Here is an 18761-nt window from a genome sequence, read left to right on the forward strand (position 1 = left end):
TATTTTTTCTAGAAAAAGCTGATTTACACCCACATTTTTCCCTTTCACAAGGGGTAACAGGACAAAATGCACCCCACATTTTATTCCCCTTTCTCCCCCGAATACGTCAACACCCCATATGTGCTCAAAAAACGATGTTTGGGCGCACAGCAGGCTTCGAAGTGGAAGGAGCACCATATGACTTTTGGAGAACGGATTTAGCTGGAATGGTAGTTGGGAGCTGTGACGTATATGAAGTCTCCCTGAGGTGGCCGTACAGTGTAAATCCCCAAAAATGTTACCCCATTCTAGAAACTACATCCCTCAAGGAATATTTCAAGGCGTGTAGTGAGCACTTTGACCCATCAGGCGTTTCACTGAAATAGGAAACGCTTGGCTGTGTTTTTACAATTTTTTACAGAAAAAATTGCTTTAAACCAACATTTTTCACTTTCACGAGGGGTACCAGGACAAAATGCACCGCATATTTTGTTCCCCATTTCCCCCCGAATACGCCAACACCCCACGTGTGCTCAAAAGGTTATGTATGGGTATCTGTTTCTCTAATATATCGACTGATGTAAAGGCTTGCCGAGGTATCTTTGCCTTGGAAATTGTTAATTTTGTCATGCCTATTGGTGTATACTCATATGTCTATGAAACAATAAAAAACATTTTTAAAATAAAAAAAATTATGTATGGGTGCATGGCAGGGTTCAAAAGGGAAGTAGCGCCATAGGGCTTTTGGAGGACAGATTTTGCAGAATTGGCTTTTGGTAGATATGTCGCATAGGAAGACACTCTGAGGTACCCCTAGAGTTTAAACCCCCAAAAAGTGACCATATTTTGGAAACTAAACCCCACAAGGAATATTTTAAGGTGTGTAGTGAGCACTTTGACCCATCAGGTCTTTCACAGAATTAGGAAACGCTTGGCTGTGAAAATAAGAAATTACTATTTTTTTCCAGAAAAAGTTGCTCTACACCCACATTTTTCACTTTCACAAAGGGTAACAGGACAAAATGCACCCTACATTTTGTTACCCACTTCCCCCCGAATACGCCAACACCCCATATGTGCTAAAAAAATTTATGTATGGGTGTATGGCAGGGTTCAAAAGGGAAGTAGCGCCATAGGGCTTTTGGAGGACAGATTTTGCAGGATTTGTTTTTGGGAGCTATGTCGCATAGAAAGACACTCTGAGGTACCCCTAGAGTGGAAACCCCCAAAACCGCAGAGTGCACCTGTCTTTGATATTATTATATTGTTATATTGATTATTACATCCACATAATTGCTATCTTGTGTCGGATGTTTATTGTGGTACTTGTGGTTCGCTGCGGGCATCCTCCACTGTATGCATTTTTGCTGGGGATCGCCATTAGCAACGGGCCACAAGTGCAGGATCTGCTCCCCTGTTTATATATGCACAACTGCATGTGGGTTTGAGCACTTCCTGCCTGTTTAATACCACGCCATTCTTTTCAGTTTGTATACCCCCAAAAAGGGGTAACATGACAAAATGCACCCCACATTTTGTTCCCAATTTTCCCCCGAATACGCCAATACCCCATATGTGCTAAAAAAACGGATGTATGGCTGCACAGCAGGCTTTATAGTGGAAGGAGCACCATATGGCGTTAGGAGAGCGGATTTAGCTGGAATGGTAATTGGGAGCTATGTCGCATGTGAAGACACCCTGAGGTGGCCCTACAGTGGAAACCCCCAAAAAGTGAACCCATTCTGGAAACTACACCCATCAAGGAATATTTCAAGGTGTGTAGTGAGCACTTTGACCCATTGGGCGTTTCACAGAATTAGGAAACGCTTGGCTGTGAAAAGGAAAAATTTCAATTTTTTCCCCAAAAAGTTGCTTTACACCCACATTTTCCACTTTCACAAAGGGGAAATATGACAAAATGCACCCCACATTTTGTTCCTCATTTCCCCCCGAATACGCCAAAATTATGTATAGGCGCACAGCAGGCAAACGGCAAAATATGAATTTTGCTGACAGGCCTGAATTGGCAGACATGGATTTTAGGAGCCATGTCGCATTAAATAAATTTCCTGAGATCCCCGGAAATGAAAAACCCCTAGAAGTGGAAAGAGAGCCCCCATACGAACATTTTAAGTGGTGGAAAGGGTGCTTTTCAGCAAACGGGTGTCTCAAGGAAGGCAGAAATAGTAGAGAAAGAATTTCAAAGCACACATTTGTAAAAATGAAGATTTACTAGCAGACACCAATTTTTCACTTTCACAAGGGGTTAAAGGAGAAAATGCACCCCAGTATATGTTCCCCATTTTCTCCCCTTTGTGCAAACCCCCCATTTTGTAGTCTGCTGTATGGGCGCACAGCAGGTCTCTAGAGGCAAAGTGCAAAGTTTTTTGCAGGCCTGAATAACCAGGCGGAGATTTTAGCTGCCATGTCGCATGAAATAAATTTCCTGAGGTCCCCAGAAATGAAAAACCCCAAAAAGTGACCCCATTTTGGAAAGAGCACCCCCGTACGGACATTTTAATGGGTGGAAAGGGCACGGTTGTCTCACAAAAAAAAAAATTATGTAGTGGTTGTTGGAAAGTGGATATGCAAGCGAGGTGGACTAAATCAGAGATATAAAGTGGAAATAATACATGGAGCATAAAGGATGAAATTAAGTTAATACTCCATGAATGTGTGGTAGATTTTAAAACACTCCTTTCATGCAGAGGCCAGGTTTTTCAGGGCAGGTTTCACAGTGGTAAATGGTGTTCTTCCTAATACTCCTTTTTGAACACACTCTGCATCTTTTTTGGGTCCTTCCCTTTCTTGCTGTCTGGGGGACTTCAGCTGGGAAATGTTGTCCTGGTACAACACGGCCACTGTGACTTACAGAAGTACTGGGGCCCTCTTCTGCTTGGTTTGGAAGAATTAGGGCCTTGATCACTACTTCTTGAAAGTGAACCACTGAGGTCACTGTTTCTCTGAGGGGTCGGCACCACTGAGGTCACTGTTGCTCTGAGGGGTCAGTACCACTGAGGTCACTGTTTTTTCATTTTTACTATTTGGAGTGCTGCCCATCTTTTTTATTTTATATATATATATATATATATATATATATATATATATATATATATATATATATTAGGGATTTGCTCTGGTAGGCAGGGTAAGCGGATGCAATACAGAGGCAAAACCACGGTTGAAAAGCAAAAGTCAGTGTTTATTCACACAAAGGGCAGAAAAGAAACACAATACTAGGCAGGGCCCTGGTGTTAATTCACACAGCAAAAGTGCACAGAACTCAAAAACGCGTCACTTGGCAGACCACAGCAGGCTTAAGGGCGCCTGGCTTCCAGATGGCAGCTCTCCTGCGACTCTCAGTCTTGTAGTATGGCAGAACTCCTCAGCTCTCAAACCACAGCGCTGCACTATCACCTGGAGGTTCATTCCACACCAGCTGAGCTGCTGGCTGGGTTTTTAAACCCCAGCCCAAAACCTGGCCTGGAACGTGGGGAACAGCCACCCACCCTGCTCTTTGGCTGCTCCCAGTAAGAGCCGGCCCGGATTGGCTTTTCAGCGACACTAAGTAAAACAGTGTCAGCGAGCACTAGCTGCGGCTGACACAGAAAATTACCGATTCTTATCTCACCAAGGCCAGGAGCCTCGGTGACATGTACCTTTCTTCAATGACGGACCCCTGCACCTTCCTACAATATATATATATATATATATATATATATATATATATATATATATATCTAACGACCCCTAACTGAAGCTGTTTTTTCACACCAAAAAAACGAAACCTAAAAAATGTGCAGATGCTACCGAGCACACTACTGATCGTGCGTGCAAAAACTGGCTATAAATTTTACTTACTGTATATCTATATATATATATATAACTCTGTATATATTAATATAAAGCCCCAACTACTTTTTTCTTATTTTTTTCAACCCAAAAAAATTCAAAATTTGCCAAAAAATCAGCACAAATAATCCGCAGGTGCTGATCAGGCAGGTACGCACTGAACAGCACTTGGCGGTCACAGCTCGCACGCAGAAAAAGTGGTGCAGAGCTGGAAAACGGTTAAAAAAGATAAAAAAAAAGGTGCATGGACCAAATGGCGTCCGTAAAAGTATGGGGGGGGGGGGTACGTGAAGGGACAGGGATCTGAAACAGCTGCAAATGGAAAAAATTAATCTGTGCAGCTATTCCAGATGTTCTTCTTTCTTCTTCTTTTCAACAGGAAAGGGGTTAAAACGCAGTGGTGGTGCACCACAAGTCCCAGCAAGCCACAAGCAGCACATAACCTCTCTGCATGCAGTCACCAGCTAGAATGGCTGCCTGCAGGGAGGTTCTGCCTCTTCCTATGCAGCTGGAGCGTTGTTCCAGCCACTACCAGCGCTGGCAGGGGGCCCAAAACACTGGTGTCCCCTACCTGACCTCATGTAACGACTTCTGTCTGTGGGAGACGAGCGCTCATTGTATCAGGATCCGTGAGTAACAAATACATGAAGCATTGCTGAAAACAACTACAGATTAAAGAGAGCGCTTTACTAATATAATATATGCGCATTACATATGAGTTAGGTTTGGATACTTTCACACTAGCGTTTTTCTTTTCCGGCGCTGAGTTCCGTCACACAGGGGCTGAATACTGGAAAAGAACTGATCAGTTTTATCCTATTGCATTCTGAATGGAGAGCAATCCGTCCAGGATGCATCAGGATCAGTGATGGACAGTTCGGCGTGTTCGCCCGCGGACACATGCCGGCTGCCATCTTAACTCACAAGTCCGGCGAAGCACAGGTAAGGCTACTTTCACACTTGCGCTAGGTGCGGATCCATCTGGTATCTGCACAGACGGATCAGCACCTATAAATGCAAACAATGGTATCCGTTCAGTGCGGATCCATCTGCATACAGCTTTTTCAGATCTGAGTTTTCACGATCGTGAAAACTCATATCCGACAGTATATTCTAACACAGAGGCGTTCCCATGGTGATGGGGACGCTTCAAGTTAGAATATACTAAGAACTGTGTACATGACTGCCCCCTGCTGCCTGGCACCACCTGATCTCTTACGGGGGGGCTGTGATCCGCACAATTAACCCCTCAGGTGCCGCACAGACCTGCGCAGGTAAGTATAATCTAAGTAACCATGGCAACCAGGACTGCAGTAGCATCCTGGCTGCCATGGTAACCGATTGGAGCCCCAGCGATTAAACTGGGACTCCGATCGAAAATGCCGCTCCGCTGCCACCAATGATAGGGGGGGGAGGGGGGTTGTTAGCCTGTGGCCACTGCCACCAATGCTTTTAATACTGGGGAGGGAGGGGGGGGGGCCGCACTGGCCACCAATGCTTTTAATACTGGGGAGGGAGGGGGGGGGGGCGCACTGGCCACCAATGCTTTTAATACTGGGGAGGGAAGGAGGGGGGCCCCACTGGCCACCAATGCTTTTAATACTGGGGAGGGAAGGAGGGGGGCCCCACTGGCCACCAATGCTTTTAATACTGGGGAGGGAGGGGGGAGCCACACTGGCCACCAATGCTTTTAATACTGGGGAGGGAGGGGGAGCCACACTGGCCACCAATGCTTTTAATACTGGGGAGGAAGGGGGGGAGCTGCACTGGCCACCAATGCTTTTAATACTGGGGAGGGAGGGGGGACGCACTGGCCACCAATGCTTTTAATACTGGGGAGGGAGGGGGGAGCCGCACTGGCCACCCATGCTTTTAATACTGGGGAGGGAAGGAGGGGGGGAGCCGCACTGGCAATCAATGCTTTTAATACTGGGGAGGGAGGGGGGAGCCGCACTGGCCACCAATGCTTTTAATACTGGGGAGGGAGGGGGGTCTGGCCCCTGCTGCCTGGCAGCAACCGATCAGGGGGCTGAGATCCTCACAATTAACCTCTCAGGTGCGGGTGCTGCCAGGCAGCAGGGGGCAGTCATGTCCACAGTTCTCAGTAGATTCTAACTTGAAGCGTCCCCATCACCATGGGAACGCCTCTGTGTTAGAATATACTGTCGGATCTGAGTTTTCACGCTCTAACTCAAATCTGATGGTATATTCTAACATAGAGGCGTTCCCATGGTGATGGGGGCGCTTCAAGTTAAAATATACCAGCGGATTGGAGAAAACTCCGATCAGATGGTATATTAATAGGGACTCCTGACTTTACATTGAAAGTCAATGGGGACGGATCCGTTTGCAATTGCACCATATTGTGTCAACGTCAAACGGATCCGTCCCCATTGACTTGCAGCGTTTTGGTGTCCGCCTCCAGAGCGGAATGGAGGCTGAATGGAGCCAAATTGATGCATTCTGAACGGATCCTTATCCATTCAGAATGCATTGGGGATGAACGGATCCATTCGGGGCCGCTTGTGAGAGCCCTCAAACGGATCTTACAAGCGGAACCCAAGTGTGAAAGTAGCCTAAGCCCTTACCTGTGTCTGCGCCGTGAACCGGTCTGAAACAAATGCGGTCACCGGGAGCAGGCAGTTCCGAGAACAGCCGCCGGGGGCCTTCATCGGGCTGTTCTCGGAACTGCCTGCCCCCAGTGACCACATTTGTTTCAGACCGGCTCGCACTGAATGGTGTTTTGGACAGAGGAAATACTGCAGCATGCTGCGGTATTATCTCTACCCAAAATTCCGGATCAGTTGCCGGCATTTATTTACATTGAAATGAATTAGTGGCAGAACCGGATGTGAAAAAAATATATAACGGATCCGTTTCTCCGGATGACATCCAGAGAGACGGATCAGTTCTTGCAATGCATTTTGAAGACGGATCTGCATCCGGATCCATCTACAAATGCTGTCCGTTTGCATGCAGATTGCCGACAGGCAGTCCCGGCGACTCTGCCGCAAGTGTGAAAGTAGCCTTAAGGCTAGGCCTACACGCCGACATTTGTCGCGCGACAATTTTTATAATGGTAGTCTATGGTGTCGCACTGCGACATGCTGGATTTTTCTGCGACTGTCGAGTCGCAGTCGTCGCATTGAAACACCATAGACTACCATTATAAAAATTGTCACGTGACATTGGTGCGACAAATGTTGCAGTGTTGTTGTGCCCTATCTGTCCCGCAGACCTAGCCTGACTGGCAAACAATACAACAAGCCACTCAACGACAAGGGAGCATTGGAGCGGACTGTTAGGCTCCATTCACACGTCCGCAATATCGTTCCGCAATTTGCGGAACGGAGTTGCGGACCCATCCATTCCTATGGGGCAGCACAGTGTGCTGCCCGGACACGGAATTGCGGACCCGCACTTCCGGGTCCGCAATTCCGTTCCCGAAAAAAATTGCGGACAAGAATAGGCATATTCTATAGTGCCGGCAATGTGCGGTCCGCAAAATGCACACACTTTGCCGCTGAAAAACAGGTCGGATAAGTAATGAATATTCTCCACCAGTGACTGCAGGAAAACCTGAAGGAAAAGACCCCAACAGCTCAGTCCGGTCCGAGTGACTTAGATAATTTAGCAGCCGACGTCCTGGAATGTGAGAGCACGGAGAAACATACCGCACAGCGCGGAGGATCATACCGCACAACGCGGAAGATCATACCGCACAGCGCAGAGGATCATACCGCACAGCGCAGAGGATCATACCGCACAATGCGGAGGAACATACCGCACAGTGAGGAGGAACATACCGCACAGCGCGGAGGATCATACCGCACAGCGCGGAGGATCATACCGCACAATGCGGAGGAACATACCGCACAGCGAGGAGGAACATACCGCACAGCGAGGAGGAACATACCGCACAATGCGGAAGATCATACCGCACAGCGAGGAGGAACATACCGCACAGCGCAGAGGATCATACTGCACAGTCACCTGCAGGTGTAATCCCAATGCCGTATTCTCGGCAGTTTCCAGGACAGCTGTTCTAGAGAGCGCACTGCTGCATTGTATAAATCATGACTGAAAATTAAAAAAATCCAACCGCGGTCACATGACGTCACAGGTACACGAGACGTCTAAGAGTACTTTCACACTAGTGTTTTTCTTTTCCGGCATAGAGTTCAGTTCAGTCTTTTTGACTGTTCAGGACGGGGATAATACCGCAGCATGCTACGGTTTTATCTCCGGCCAAAAATCCGGAACACTTGCCTGAATGCCGGATCCGTAATTTTTTTCCATAGGAATGTATTAGTGTCGGATCCGGCATGCAAAATGGAAAAAAAATATTGAAACTGATCCGTTTGTCAATATGACAAACGGACAGACGGATCCGTTCTTGCAATACATTTGTGAGACGGATCCGTCCACAAATGCTGTCCGTTTGCATGCAGGTTGCCGGGTCACTCTGCCACAAGTGTGAACATACGCTTAGTGCGATAACAAAAATATTTCAAAAACTTTAGTATAGTTTTGGGCGTCACATGACCCTGTCACCTGCAAATTATGGATTGTGTATATCCGGTCACCTACCTGCTTCTCCAGGACCGGACGCCACCTCTCCAAGGTCAGCTGCTAAAATTCCTCCCTTTGCAGACAAACGGTGGACAGATAATCCCAGAATCCCTGCAGGAATAACATCGGGGGGCACTGCCCTGTGTGGAGGGGAGAGGTGCAGAACTCTCCGCCAGCACTGACTGCGCACACACAGATACACGAGGAATGCCCCGTCCTCACCTGATGCTGCTGCTCCTCAGCCTTCTGAATGTCATGCATACATTTGCTGAGCCTTCCCTGGTGCACTGAAGGGGTTAACAGCATTCCTGAATGTAGCTTTTTTCCCCACACGCCTCCTAATGAGCCAATGAAAAACCAAGAGTGGAGAGCAGCCGCCTGTGATTGGCCGGGGCAGTGTAAAATCCCGCCCAGCAGGCCAGACATTCAGATATAAGCTGCAGCCACATGTGCCCAGAGTTGTGCATTCTGCCGGGTCATGTGACATGAAGTGAATGGAGACAATAAAGTGAATGGAGACCTGTACGTGGAGCCGATGACACAGCAGCAGAGGAGGAGCGGCCAGAAGGACGGACATGCTGAAACATACAAGTACTTCATCCTGCACAGTCCTTATGTCCCACTGCTGCAGCTGGAAAAACACCATGGACAGGGGCGGACTGACGACTCATGGGGCCTCTGGGCAATAGGAGATTATGGGGCCCCTGTGTCCCCGCCCACCCTCAAGTCACATCCACACACAGCCCACCCACATATCGTGCCGCACCCGCTCAAGGCTCATAATATAGTAGATGTCCCCTGCAGTCCTATGTAACAACACAGATAACACAGATAACACAGTAATGGCTGAGTACAGAAAATGTAGTAGTGTTACCTGCAGTCCTATGTAAAACCACAGATAACACTAGTGCTGATAATGTGGTAGTGTAAGGCTACTTTCACACCTGCGTTAGGTGCAGATCCGTCTGGTATCTGCACAGATGGATCCAGTGGTGTTGCTAGGGCTGGTGTCACCCGATGCGGTAGAACCTGTGGACACGCCCCTTTTTACTGATAATGTAGTAGATGTCACCTGCAGTCCTATGTAACACCACAGATAACACAGTGATAACTCTCAGTAAGATAATGTAGTAGATGTCCCCTGCAGTCCTATGTAACACCACAGATAACACAGTGATAACTCTCAGTAAGATAATGTAGTAGATGTCACCTGCAGTCCTATGTAACACCACAGATAACACAGTGATAACTCTGAGTACAGATAATGTAGTAGATGTCACCTGCAGTCCTATGTAACACCACAGATAACACAGTGATAACTCTGAGTACAGATAATGTAGTAGATGTCACCTGCAGTCCTATGTAACACCACAGATAACACAGTGATAACTCTCTGAGTACAGATAATGCAGAAGATGTCACCTGCAGTCCTATGTAACACCACAGATAGCACAGTGATAACTCTGAGTACAGATAATGTAGTAGATGTCACCTGCAGTCCTATGTAACACCACAGATAACAGTGATAACTCTCTGAGTACAGATAATGCAGTAGATGTCACCTGCAGTCCTATGTAACACCACAGATAACACAGTGATAACTCTCTGAGTACAGATAATGCAGTAGATGGGTGTGAGCCCCCAGATTTCAGAACACGCACAGTGTGACCTGAAGTCTGGGGCCAGGATGCGGCAGTGTGGGCCACATTCTCAATTCCCCCCCCCCCCCTCCCCCAACCCTATTGTGAAACAGATATGTGGATGGACATTATTATATACAGTAGAATACCGCCCCATACCTGTTACACCCAGTGACATCTCCTGTGATATAGATTTTCCTCAGCGTCTTCATTCGGAGATAAAACCGCCACGATACCTTCTTTCATTTTTAGATTCCTCACTTTACTATCATTATACACAGGGGGCCATAATATATACTAATTATACAAAGGGGCAATTATATATTATAATAATACAGAGCAGCAATTATATACTAATAATACAGGGTGGGCCATTTATATGGATACACCTTAATAAAATGGGAATGGTTGGTGATATTAACTTTCTGTTTGTGGCACATTAGTATATGTGAGGGGGGAAACTTTTCAAGATGGGTGGTGACCATGGCGGCCATTTTGAAGTCGGCCATTTTGAATCCAACTTTTGTTTTTTCAATAGGAAGAGGGTCATGTGACACATCAAACTTATTGGGAATTTCACAAGAAAAACAATGGTGTGCTTGGTTTTAACGTAACTTTATTCTTTCATGAGTTATTTACAAGTTTCTGACCACTTATAAAATGTGTTCAATGTGCTGCCCATTGTGTTGGATTGTCAATGCAACCCTCTTCTCCCACTCTTCACACACTGATAGCAACACCGCAGGAGAAATGCTAGCACAGGCTTCCAGTATCCGTAGTTTCAGGTGCTGCACATCTCGTATCTTCACAGCATATCCATTCAGGGTGCCGGTGAAGTATGACCAGAGACAGTACTGCCCAGAGGATGCATATCTCTGCTGTCCAGTCCATATACCAGGCCTACCACCAGTATTACCCAATATACCTCCTGCACACCCCACACCTAACACTCAGGATGCTGTCACACTGACACTATATCTGACTCACTGTCAGTGTCGCTCGACGCTCATCCAGGCTGCCTGCTGTGGAGTCCTGAGGCGGCACACCTGCGCAGCTGTCTTCTTCTTATCGCTCCGGCTCCGCAGTGTCTTTCCCGCCTGGAAGGTGGGCGGAGCTTTGTACTGCCGTGCGCGCCCTGGTGATTCTTCAGCGCTCGTTCTGTTGATACTGCTCCTCACTCTGCGGCGCAGCAACAAAGCAAAACTCAGTAAGTTCATAAAAAGTTTTTCTGCAAGCGGCGGCCAGCGCCCCCTGCAGTCTGGCACACGGGGCCACGCCCCCTTTAGAAAAGACCGGCGGTGTAAAAACCAAGAGATGTGACTATATTTTGCCACTTTTCAGGAACAAGAGACATTATCTAAGAGGCAGGAAATAACTTCTCAGAGAGGGGGGGATGGGAGTCCTACCAGAAAGTGCTGACAGTGATTCCAGCTAGTAGATATCCAGAAAAATAAAAAACGGAGACAGCACGTCCAAAAAGGTGCAAAAAGTGGAATTTATTCCGGATGCAACGTTTCGGCTGCGTGGTAGCCTTTTTCAAGCATGCATATACATTCAAAGGTGGGGTTTAAATACCCACATACAGAAACGTGAGGGGGAGTGACCTGTGATGCAATTAACTTCATTATTATCAGCAGTTTGTAATAACATACCTTAACCCTGATGTGCCAGTGTGCTTGGGCGGGTAGCCTGAGGTATTGGAGCCATGAGTGACGCCATGGTGTGTAATGTTGAAGCCATATGTGATGCCATGAGGGACGCCTAAGAAGGTCAGGTACAGATGGAGCGCATCTGCGTTCCAGAAACGAGCCGCCGAGGTCGTCACTTCCGGTTCCGAACCTCCGTGGAACGCACCTGCGTTCCAAAGCGGCACTTCCGGTTGGACGACTTCCGGATGCCGGTGCCGATCATATGTGGAACGCATATGCGTTCCAGCCCGACTCTGCTTGCAGTATGAGAGCCAGGAGAAGTGCGCTCTATGAATTTCACTCTATTTATGCAGAGGATCAGTGTTAGGCGCACTATGTGGGGGAAGATAATGATAAATGGCACGAATTCCGGATGGAAAGCTCAAATGTTATGTGGTGCGCATGCGCAGTAACGTTAGGTGCAATATCGGTGGTATCCCTGAATGCAGGAGACCGGGCAGGAAAAAGGGGAATGGGCATGTGCGCAATAGGATAAGCCTTTTTGGACGTGCTGTCTCCGTTTTTTATTTTTCTGGATATCTACTAGTTGTTCGACTAGGGGCTTTTTACCACCCCGCCTGGAGACGAGCACCCGATACATTATTATCAAGGAGTGCTGTCCACCCATATTTTTTCGCTAGTGATTCCAGCTGGGAGGACAACTAGCCCCAGCATGTGCAACCTGTTATTATGTGATATCAGAGGACATCACAGGAGTAGGTAGAAGAGGAGAGGACTACAACTCCCAGCATCTCCTTCACTCAATAAATCCATCCCTTCTCTCTTTTCTTCTACTTCATACAACACCCCGCCCCCTGCACTAATCACATGACAGTGACATCATCACAGGTCCTTTCCTACAACTTCTCTCCACTGCTGAGCTCCACCCCTCCTGATCACATGACAGTGACATCATCCCAGGTCCTTTCCTACCACTTCTCTCCACCCCTCCTGATCACATGACAGTGACATCATCCCAGGTCCGTAGTCACTGGCAGTGCTAGCAGACAGATCGCTTACTGAGGGTAGGGGGTGCTAGTGGTGTTGGGTCTGCCAGATGACATCACTCACCTCATCAGACTGGTGTCACCCGATGCGACCCGCACCCCCTTGCAACGCCACTGGACGGATCCGCACCTATAAATGCAAACGATGGTATCCATTCAGAACTGATCCGTCTGCATAACTTAAAAAAAAAAGTCTAAGTCAAACGGATCCGTCCTGACTAGAGATGAGCGAACTTCTGTTTTAAGTTCGGCGTCTAAAGTTCGGGGGCGGGTTAGCGGAGAATCCCGATCTGGATCCGGATATGGATTCCGACTTCCGTTGTGGTCCGTGGTAGCGGAATCAATAATGGCCGATTATTGATTCCGCTACCACGGACCACAACGGAAGTCGGAATCCATATCCGGATCCAGATCAGGATTCTCCGCTAATCCAAACCCGAACTTTAGACGCCGAACTTAAAACAGAAGTTCGCTCATCTCTAGTCCTGACTTTACATTGAAAGTCAATGGGGACGGATCCGTTTACAATTGCACCATATTGTGTCAACGTCAAACGGATCCGTCCCCATTGACTTACATTATCAGTCAGGACGGATCCTTACGGCTCCGCACCGCCAGGCGGACACCCGAATGCTGCAATCAGCGTTTTGGTGTCCGCCTCCTGAGCGGAATTGAGACTGAACGGAGCCAGACTGATGCATTCTGAACGGATCCTTATCCATTCAGAATGCATTGGGGCTAAACTGATCCATTTGGGGCCGCTTGTGACAGCCCTGAACGGATCTCACAGGCGGACCCTGAAATGGCAGTGTGAAAGTAGCCTTACCTGCAGTCCTATGTAAAACCACAGATAACACTAGTGTAGATCATGTGGTAGTGTCACCTACGTCCTTCGTGTGCCTCCCTGTGTCTCTCCCACGGACACCATGCTGGCGGCGCTGCCTCCTCTTCCATCTTCTTCTTGCTGAGCTGCGTCAAGACATGGGAACACTGTGGGCATGGTGATGGTGACACACAGGGACAGACACACACACACAGGGATGGACACACACAGGGACAGACACACAGCTAGGCCTCACCACACTCCAGTGGGGTGACAGGAGGAGGGGGGAGCAGGGTTACTAGTGGGGAGACAGGAGGAGGGGGGAGCAGGGTCACTAGTGGGGGGACAGGAGGAGGGGGGGCAGGGTCACTAGTGAGGTGACAGGAGGAGGGGGAGCAGTGTCACTAGTGGGGTGACAGGAGGAGGGGGGAGCAGGGTCACTAGTGGGGGGACAGGAGGAGGGGGGGGGGCAGGGTCACTAGTGGGGGGACAGGAGGGGGAGCAGGGTCACTAGTGAGGTGACAGGAGGAGGGGGGAGCAGGGTCACTAGTGGGGTGACAGGAGGAGGGGAGCAGGGTTACTAGTGAGGTGACAGGAGGAGGGGGGAGCAGGGTCACTAGTGGGGGGACAAGAGGAGGGGGGGGCAGGGTCACTAGTGGGGGGACAGGAGGAGGGGGGGGCAGGGTCACTAGTGAGGTGACAGGAGGAGGGGGGAGCAGGGTCACTAGTGAGGTGACAGGAGGAGTGGGGGGGCAGGGTTACTAGTGGGGAGACAGGAGGAGGGGGGAGCAGGGTCACTAGTGGGGGGACAGGAGGAGGGGGGGCAGGGTCACTAGTGAGGTGACAGGAGGAGGGGGAGCAGGGTCACTAGTGGGGTGACAGGAGGAGGGGGGAGCAGGGTCACTAGTGGGGGGACAGGAGGAGGGGGGCAGGGTCACTAGTGGGGGGACAGGAGGGGGAGCAGGGTCACTAGTGAGGTGACAGGAGGAGGGGGGAGCAGGGTCACTAGTGGGGTGACAGGAGGAGGGGAGCAGGGTTACTAGTGAGGTGACAGGAGGAGGGGGGAGCAGGGTCACTAGTGGGGGGACAAGAGGAGGGGGGGCAGGGTCACTAGTGGGGGGACAGGAGGAGGGGGGGGCAGGGTCGCTAGTGAGGTGACAGGAGGAGGGGGGAGCAGGGTCACTAGTGAGGTGACAGGAGGAGTGGGGGGGCAGGGTTACTAGTGGGGAGACAGGAGGAGGGGGGAGCAGGGTCACTAGTGGGGGGACAGGAGGAGGGGGGGCAGGGTCACTAGTGAGGTGACAGGAGGAGGGGGAGCAGGGTCACTAGTGGGGTGACAGGAGGAGGGGGGAGCAGGGTCACTAGTGGGGGGACAGGAGGAGGGGGGGCAGGGTCACTAGTGGGGGGACAGGAGGGGGAGCAGGGTCACTAGTGAGGTGACAGGAGGAGGGGGGAGCAGGGTCACTAGTGGGGGGACAAGAGGAGGGGGAGCAGGGTCACTAGTGGGGGGACAAGAGGAGGGGGGGGCAGGGTCACTAGTGGGGGGACAGGAGGAGGGGGGGGGGCAGGGTCACTAGTGAGGTGACAGGAGGAGGGGGGAGCAGGGTCACTAGTGAGGTGACAGGAGGAGGGGGGAGCAGGGTCACTAGTGGGGTGACAGGAGGAGGGGAGCAGGGTCACTAGTGGGGTGACAGGAGGAGGGGAGCAGGGTCACTAGTGAGGTGACAGGAGGAGGGGGGAGCAGGGTCACTAGTGGGGGGACAAGAGGAGGGGGGACAGGGTCACTAGTGAGGTGACAGGAGGAGGGGGGAGCAGGGTCACTAGTGAGGTGACAGGAGGAGGGGGAGCAGGGTCACTAGTGAGGTGACAGGAGGAGGGGGAGCAGGGTCACTAGTGAGGTGACAGGAGGAGGGGGGAGCAGAGTCACTAGTGGGGTGACAGGAGGAGGGGGAGCAGGGTCACTAGTGGGGTGACAGGAGGAGGGGGAGCAGGGTCACTAGTGAGGTGACAGGAGGAGGGGGAGCAGGGTCACTAGTGGGGTGACAGGAGGAGGGGGGAGCAGGGTCACTAGTGGGGTGACAGGAGGAGGGGGAGCAGGGTCACTAGTGAGGTGACAGGATGAGGGGGAGCAGGGTCACTAGTGAGGTGACAGGAGGAGGGGGGGCAGGGTCACTAGTGGGGGGACAGGAGGAGGGGGGAGCAGGGTCACTAGTGAGGTGACAGGAGGAGGGGGGAGCAGGGTCACTAGTGGGGTGACAGGAGGAGGGGAGCAGGGTTACTAGTGAGGTGACAGGAGGAGGGGGGAGCAGGGTCACTAGTGGGGGGAAAAGAGGAGGGGGGGCAGGGTCACTAATGGGGGGACAGGAGGAGGGGGGCAGGGTCACTAGTGAGGTGACAGGAGGAGGGGGAGCAGGGTCACTAGTGAGGTGACAGGAGGAGGGGGGAGCAGGGTCACTAGTGAGGTGACAGGAGGAGGGGGGAGCAGGGTCACTAGTGGGGTGACAGGAGGAGGGGGGAGCAGGGTCACTAGTGAGGTGACAGGAGGAGGGGGGAGCAGGGTCACTAGTGAGGTGACAGGAGGAGGGGGAGCAGGGTCACTAGTGGGGTGACAGGAGGAGAGGGAGCAGGGTCACTAGTGAGGTGACAGGAGGAGGGGGGAGCAGGGTCACTAGTGAGGTGACAGGAGGAGGGGGAGCAGGGTCACTAGTGGGGTGACAGGAGGAGGGGGAGCAGGGTCACTAGTGGGGTGACAGGAGGAGGGGGGAGCAGGGTCACTAGTGGGGTGACAGGAGGAGGGGGAGCAGGGTCACTAGTGAGGTGACAGGAGGAGGGGGAGCAGGGTCACTAGTGAGGTGACAGGAGGAGGGGGAACAGGGTCACTAGTGGGGGGACAGGAGGAGGGGGGAGCAGGGTCACTAGTGGGGGGACAGGAGGAGGGGGGGCAGGGTTACTAGTGAGGTGAAAGGAGGAGGGGGGAGCAGGGTCACTAGTGGGGGGACAAGAGGAGGGGGGACAGGGTCACTAGTGAGGTGACAGGAGGAGGGGGGAGCAGGGTCACTAGTGAGGTGACAGGAGGAGGGGAGCAGGGTCACTAGTGAGGTGACAGGAGGAGGGGGGAGCAGGGTCACTAGTGAGGTGACAGGAGGAGGGGGAGCAGGGTCACTAGTGGGGTGACAGGAGGAGAGGGAGCAGGGTCACTAGTGAGGTGACAGGAGGAGGGGGGAGCAGGGTCACTAGTGAGGTGACAGGAGGAGGGGGAGCAGGGTCACTAGTGGGGTGACAGGAGGAGGGGGAGCAGGGTCACTAGTGGGGTGACAGGAGGAGGGGGGAGCAGGGTCACTAGTGGGGTGACAGGAGGAGGGGGAGCAGGGTCACTAGTGAGGTGACAGGAGGAGGGGGGGCAGGGTCACTAGTGGGGTGACAGGAGGAGGGGGGAGCAGGGTCACTAGTGAGGTGACAGGAGGAGGGGGGAGCAGGATCACTAGTGGGGTGACAGGAGGAGGGGAGCAGGGTTACTAGTGAGGTGACAGGAGGAGGGGGGAGCAGGGTCACTAGTGGGGGGACAGGAGGGGGGGCAGGGTCACTAGTGGGGGGACAGGAGGAGGGGGGGCAGGGTTACTAGTGAGGTGACAGGAGGAGGGGGGAGCAGGGTCACTAGTGGGGGGACAAGAGGAGGGGGGACAGGGTCACTAGTGAGGTGACAGGAGGAGAGGGAGCAGGGTCACTAGTGAGGTGACAGGAGGAGGGGGAGCAGGGTCACTAGTGAGGTGACAGGAGGAGGGGGGAGCAGAGTCACTAGTGGGGTGACAGGAGGAGGGGGAGCAGGGTCACTAGTGGAGTGACAGGAGGAGGGGGAGCAGGGTCACTAGTGAGGTGACAGGAGGAGGGGGAGCAGGGTCACTAGTGAGGTGACAGGAGGAGGGGGAGCAGGGTCACTAGTGGGGTGACAGGAGGAGGGGGAGCAGGGTCACTAGTGAGGTGACAGGAGGAGGGGGGAGCAGGGTCACTAGTGAGGTGACAGGAGGAGGGGGGAGCAGGGTCACTAGTGAGGTGACAGGAGGAGGGGGGAGCAGGGTCACTAGTGAGGTGACAGGAGGAGGGGGGAGCAGGGTCACTAGTGAGGTGACAGGAGGAGGGGGGAGCAGGGTCACTAGTGAGGTGACAGGAGGAGGGGGAGCAGGGTCACTAGTGGGGTGACAGGAGGAGAGGGGAGCAGGGTCACTAGTGGGGGGACAGGAGGAGGGGGAAGCAGGGTCACTAGTGAGGTGACAGTTGGAGGGGGAGCAGGGTCACTAGGGGGGGACAGGAGGAGGGGGGAGCAGGGTCACTAGTGGGGTGACAGGAGGAGGGGGAGCAGGGTCACTAGGGGGTGACAGGAGGAGGGGGAGCAGGGTCACTAGTGAGGTGACAGGAGGAGGGGGGAGCAGGGTCACTAGTGAGGTGACAGGAGGAGGGGGGAGCAGGGTCACTAGTGAGGTGACAGGAGGAGGGGGGAGCAGGGTCACTAGTGAGGTGACAGGAGGAGGGGGGAGCAGGGTCACTAGTGAGGTGACAGGAGGAGGGGGGAGCAGGGTCACTAGTGAGGTGACAGGAGGAGGGGGGAGCAGGGTCACTAGTGAGGTGACAGGAGGAGGGGGGAGCAGGGTCACTAGTGAGGTGACAGGAGGAGGGGGAGCAGGGTCACTAGTGGGGTGACAGGAGGAGAGGGGAGCAGGGTCACTAGTGGGGGGACAGGAGGAGGGGGAAGCAGGGTCACTAGTGAGGTGACAGTTGGAGGGGGAGCAGGGTCACTAGGGGGGGACAGGAGGAGGGGGGAGCAGGGTCACTAGTGGGGTGACAGGAGGAGGGGGAGCAGGGTCACTAGGGGGTGACAGGAGGAGGGGGAGCAGGGTCACTAGTGAGGTGACAGGAGGAGGGGGGAGCAGGGTCACTAGTGAGGTGACAGGAGGAGGGGGGAGCAGGGTCACTAGTGAGGTGACAGGAGGAGGGGGAGCAGGGTCACTAGTGGGGTGACAGGAGGAGAGGGGAGCAGGGTCACTAGTGGGGGGACAGGAGGAGGGGGAAGCAGGGTCACTAGTGAGGTGACAGTTGGAGGGGGAGCAGGGTCACTAGGGGGGGACAGGAGGAGGAGGGAGCAGGGTCACTAGTGGGGTGACAGGAGGAGGGGGAGCAGGGTCACTAGGGGGTGACAGGAGGAGGG

The 18761-nt window shown here is 52.3% G+C and overlaps 1 protein-coding gene across 2 annotated transcripts in view; it reads right to left on the reverse strand.

Moving 5' to 3' along the window:
• Positions 1-8832, reverse strand: part of OPLAH (5-oxoprolinase, ATP-hydrolysing) — a 61843-nt gene extending 53011 nt beyond the window's left edge. The window contains exon 1 of one of the 2 annotated variants that reach the window (XM_044295320.1): positions 8626-8832. The gene's annotated coding sequence lies outside the window, so the exon portion shown is untranslated. Of the gene's footprint in view, positions 1-8421 lie in introns of both variants that reach the window. The other variant, XM_044295319.1, reaches the window with a different exon arrangement.
• Between the last annotated feature and the right edge of the window lie 9929 nt (positions 8833-18761).

The sequence above is a fragment of the Bufo gargarizans genome, chromosome 5, assembly GCF_014858855.1.
Source record: "Bufo gargarizans isolate SCDJY-AF-19 chromosome 5, ASM1485885v1, whole genome shotgun sequence".
Classification (NCBI taxonomy): domain Eukaryota; kingdom Metazoa; phylum Chordata; class Amphibia; order Anura; family Bufonidae; genus Bufo; species Bufo gargarizans.